Source organism: Eschrichtius robustus, chromosome 8 (assembly GCF_028021215.1).
Source record: "Eschrichtius robustus isolate mEscRob2 chromosome 8, mEscRob2.pri, whole genome shotgun sequence".
Classification (NCBI taxonomy): domain Eukaryota; kingdom Metazoa; phylum Chordata; class Mammalia; order Artiodactyla; family Eschrichtiidae; genus Eschrichtius; species Eschrichtius robustus.
Window position 1 is genome coordinate 71,741,017 of NC_090831.1, and position 5,575 is coordinate 71,746,591.

At 35.8% G+C, this 5,575-nt stretch overlaps 1 pseudogene; it reads left to right on the forward strand.

Moving 5' to 3' along the window:
- Positions 1 to 4,941: 4,941 nt before the first annotated feature.
- On the forward strand, positions 4,942 to 5,303 carry LOC137768682 (large ribosomal subunit protein mL51 pseudogene; annotated as a pseudogene).
- Positions 5,304 to 5,575: the final 272 nt, after the last annotated feature.

Below are 5,575 nucleotides of genomic sequence, written 5' to 3' on the forward strand. Positions count from 1 at the left end.
CGAATGCCTTGTTTCTTTGACGAACAATGAAAACATTTCATTAAAAAAGTACATTTTCAACAGTGATGTCCTAGACTGCAAATCCAATCACCTAAACAGAAGATATTTGGACAGAATATGGTTACTAGGTACCTATAAAGAAATCTAATTTGGAAAATGCTGATTACTTGATTTTCTACAGTTACTAAGGAGACCTCAAAGAATATATGTTTGTAGTTGAATTTAAGTTGTAGAAAATTCTGGTAAAGTTTTTCAAGTTGTTTTTAATACATTGAGTGAATCAGAGGTGAGAAATGTTCTAAATCAATAACCAACATTCGAATGTGACTTTTATATAATTTCTCAAGAGGAGATCTAGGAGACCGAAGGCATTGTAACTTCTAGTCAAGCCCAGACAACTTGCCACCTTGTTCTCTTAAGAGACGGGCTGAACACATGGGAATGACAAAAGGCTACCCGCTTGGGAGTCTATTGATTTTCACATGTTATTTTCCCTTCTGCTTGCCTCTCCCACTAATTTCTCATTCCTTGCTATTTCTTTCACTGCCAGCATGGCAGAGAAAAAGAAAATGTGGTTATTGGTACACACTGGTGGGTATTGTACATATTGGAACTTGAGTAAGATTTTCTATTTCCATTTACAATGCAAGAGTGCATACAGAGCAAGGGCGTTCTTCTACAGTCCTAATGGTCTCTGGCCAGAAAATGACTGATATCCAGGTGAATTTTGAAATTGTTGTTTAGAATGACCTTTAAATGTGTTGCTTTACAGGTAATTAGAACTTAAATTAGATTTCAGAAAGCCAGCAAAGTGAGGTGGTAAAGGAATAAGCTCTGGAACAGAATCTTGATTCTACATCTTATTAGTTATGTAACTCCGGGTAAACTACTTAACTTCTTTGTGCCTTAGTTTCTTCATTTGTATAATGAAGCTAATCCTAATATCTACCAGGTAGGCTTGTTGTGGATCAAATATATTGATATATAAAGCATTTAGAACATGCTTGGATCATGATAAATACAGTTTGTAAGTGTTTGCTATCACAGGTCCACAATCCCTTATTTGCAATTCTAAAATTGAAAACCTGAAAAAAATTGGCGCATATCGTAGCGAACTCATTAAGTGGTTAAGATCTGACTGAAAATTATCTGTGGCAATTTATAGGCTCACTTTACCCCACTTTGTGTAAATACAGTTGTCACTTGGTATCTGCAGGGTATTGGTTTCAGGCCCCCCTGCAGATACCAAAATTCCTAGATGCTTAAGTCTCTAATATAAAATGGTGTAGTACTGGCATATAACCTACACATATCCTCCCATATACTTAAAATCGTCTCTAGATTACTCATAGTACCTAACACAATGTAAATGCTATGTAAATAGTTACCAGCCTGTGGCAAATTCAAGTTTATTTTTTGGAACTTTCTGGAATTTTCTTTTTTTACGAGTATTTTTAGTCCGTGGTTGGTTGAATCCCCAGATGCAGAACCCGTGGATATGGAGGGCCTATGTATTAATGACTGAGGAATTATTAATATGTTTGATTAAAAGCAACTGCCAGCCTCCCCTAAGGTTGTTACATAAGATAGTCATGACTTTCTAAAATCCAAGACATTCTGAATTCCAAAAGACATCACGTCCCAAGGGTTTTGCAGCGGGATAGTGGATCTGTGTTGCTACTATTTCAAGTGATAGGATAGTAGATCCAATCTTGTTTTTTATTTGTTGGAAACAAAACAAATGATTTGAAAATGTGGAAGCTTTCTTTTTTAAAAAATTTTATTTTATTGAAGTATAGTTGATTTACAATGTTGTGTTAATATCTGCTGTACAGCAAGGTGATTCAGTTACACATACATATACATTCTTTTTCATATTCTTTTGCATTATGGTTTATCACAGGATATTGAATATAGTTCCCTGTGCTATACAGTAGGACCTTGTTGTTTATCCATTCTATATATAATAGTTTGCATCTGCTAACCCCAAACTCTCAATCCATCTCTCCCCCACCCCCCCTCCCCCTTGGCAACCACAAGTCTGTCCTCTATGTCTGAATCTGTTTCTGTTTCATAGGTAAGTTCATTTATGTCGTATTTTAGATTGAAAATGTGGAAGTTTTCATAACAAGATAGAGTTACATAACACAGTGATCCGCCAAGATTGGAGAATGGATGTTCTGGTTAATCAGATGTTCTGATTAGTACAGAGTTGACATATATATATATATGTATATATACGTGATATACATGGATTACAAATTTTTAAAGAGTTTGTATTAGGTATTGTCAACCCAAAAACTTCCTTCAATAAGTGCAGCCTATATTTATTGAGTACTTTCTTTGTCCCAAATACTGTGCTAAACAATTTACATGAATTTTTATTTAATCTTCTCAACAGCCCTATAAAGCAAGTTTGATCACCATCTCACTTTAGACATAAATTAAGAGGTCACCTAGGTGGTTAGTGAGACTCTAACCTAAGTCTTGGCACTCTGTGCCCTTATCTATGAATTGATTATTCTTTGATGATTCAAAATTTGTGACCCATGACATTATTGTGTTCCAAAGGCATCGTTAGGAACACTAATAATAATAATAATAGCATTTATTATGCCTTTACTATATCCAGTTGTGCTAAAAGTAGAATCATAACTCAGCTGTGAACAAGTGTCAGTTAAAAGGGTCGATTCAAAACATCTCAACACACTGTTTCACTATATTTATTCAGTCATATGATTCATTACTCAGTGGTTTATCATTCAGGATAAAAGATGAATAAAACACAGGTCTTGCTTTTTAAGAGATTATAATCCCAGGTTAAGTGGTTGCTCTGAAAGTTAATAGATATACTTAACTTTTTATTTCAATTTAGAGTTAATAATGAGCTAGTTCACATAAAATATAGAAGACTTACAACCATAAAGGTCTATTATTCCCCAAACAATCTTTATGCAATAATTTTCATATGTGTTACATCTATATGTATTATAAATCCCACACAAAAATTTTATAATTTTTGACCTAAACACCTAGCTATATTTTAATATATATAATTTTAAAACGATTAAGTAGGGAAATAATATTTTACATTAGCTCATGTATTTACATTTACATCCAAGTATTTTTATTCCTTCTTGAAGATCTGAGTTTTCATTTTCCTTTAGCCTGAAGAATTTTATTTAGCATTTCAGCAGGTCTGTTAGGTGACAAATTTTCTTAGTTTTCTTTTTTTTTTGTGAGTTTAATTTTTATTTATTTATTTATTTATTTATTTATGGCTGTGTTGGGCCTTCATTTCTGTGCGAGGGCTTTCTCTAGTTGCGGCAAGCGGGGGCCACTCCTCATCGCGGTGCGTGGGCCTCTCATTATCGCGGCCTCTCTTGTTGCAGAGCACAGGCTCCAGACGCGCAGGCCTAGCAATTGTGGCTCACGGGCCTAGTTGCTCCACGGCATGTGGGATCCTCCCAGACCAGGGCTCAAACCTGTGTCCCCTGCATTGGCAGGCAGATTCTCAACCACTGCGCCACCAGGGAAGCCCCTTAGTTTTCTTTTATTTGAAAACATTATTTCACCTTCATTTTTGCAAGATGTATTTGCTGCATATGAAATCCTGGATTGACACAGTTTTTTCTTTCAACACCCTGAAGATATTGTTTCATGAATTTCTGGCCTCCATAGTTTCAGTTGAAAAGACTGTGATCATTTGAACCATTTTCTCCTGTGTAATTGTGTCATTTTTTTCTGACTGCTTGCAAGATTTTATCTTTTTCTTTGATTTTCAGCAGTTAGATGATGATGTGTCTACACATAGCTCCTTTATATTTATCATGTTCTGGGTTCACCAAGCTTCTATGTCTATGTGTTTCACCAAATTTGGGAAAATTTTGGCTATTTCTTCAAATACTTATTCTGCCATAATTCTTTTCATCCCGGGCCTCCAATTACACGTGTTAGATCTTTTGACATTGAGTTCTCTGAGGCTCTATTAATTTTCTTCTAATTTTTTTGGTTTATTTTTCAGATTGGATATTTTCTATTGTATTCTCAAGCTCACTGACTGTTTTCTCTGTCACCTCTATTTTGTTTTCAAGCCTATCCAAGGATTTTTTTTTTTAATTTCAGAGATTTCATTTTTCAGTTTTAGAATTCATTAGTTTCTTTTGCATAATTTCTATGTCTTTACTGAGCTTCCCTAACTTTCCATTCATTACCAGAGTATTTTTCTTTACCACACTGAGTATAGTTATAATAGCTGCTCTAAAAATCCTTGACTGTGTTAAAATTAAATACAAAATGGAGCCCAGACTTGAAAACTCCCTGAGCAGACAAAACCACTTAAACCACGTAAGTGTAACTTAATTTAGCTTATTTTGCAAAACAAGTGAAACTTAACTTGGACTGCTTCTTGTAAATGCTTCTGATAATCATAAAAGAAACTTAAGTTGTCTTCCTAAAAATGGTATCAGGTAATCCCTTTTAACCAATCCCCTGCAATCTGGAAACCCTCATTATAATAATCAACCATTTCCACTTTATAAACTGTCCTGTAATGTCATCCGCCTGAGCTTCATATTAGTTTTAAATCTGAAAGCTCCCAGTTCACAAACTGTTCTTATATGCACAATAAACTCTTAATAAGTACTATATTTTGGTTTGGTGGTTTTAATTTTCTTATTTCTAGATTTTTGACATCTAGTAATTTCAATTTCTGGATCATCCAGGGTTGATATTTATATTGTCTTTTCTCTTGAGAATGGGTAAAATTTTCCTGTTTTTTTAAAAAAATATATGTTTAGGGGGTAGAGCCCAAGATGGCTGCATGCACGTAGTACCCTTGTGAACCCAGCGGGGATGGTTCTTGTTATCTCCTTGAAGCCCACGTCTGGCCTCCCTCCTGTGCTTATGATGTGAGCTGTTGTAGCGGGGGAGACGAGAGCAATGGCAGGGAGCCTCACTTGGGTGGCAGGCAGGAGCCTATGGGGCCAGGTGCCACTGGCCTGCAGAAGCTTCTCTCTGGGTGTTCCTAGATTGTTCCATGTAAGGGTCACCCTCCCACCCCACAAAGTGGTTGATCGTTGGAATGAGAAGAGGGCCATATTTGGGGTATATGACAACATCGGGATCCTGGGAAACTTTGAAAAGCACCCCAAAGAACTGATCAAGGGCCCCATATGTCTTCGAGGCTGGAAGGGGAATGAATTGCAGCGTTGTATCCGAAAGAAGAGAATGGTTGGAAATCGGATGTTCATTGATGACCTGCACAACCTGAACAAATGCATCATCTATCTCTAAAAACGCTTTAACCGGCATGTACAAGTACTGGTAGAAGAGAAAGCTGGGAACTGTGGAAGAGTCATATCTCTCACCCAAGAGAAGGGGAAAGTACTTTTCCTTATGAGGAAAGGGATTTGTATGCTCTCAAGAATAAAATGGGACTTCTTCGTAAAAAAAAAAAAAAAAAAAAATATATATATATATATATATATTTAGAAAACTTAGATTATATCGTGGACATTGTCAGTGTTATGTTGTGGATTCTGTTATAGTCTTCCAAAAATTCTGATTTTTTTGT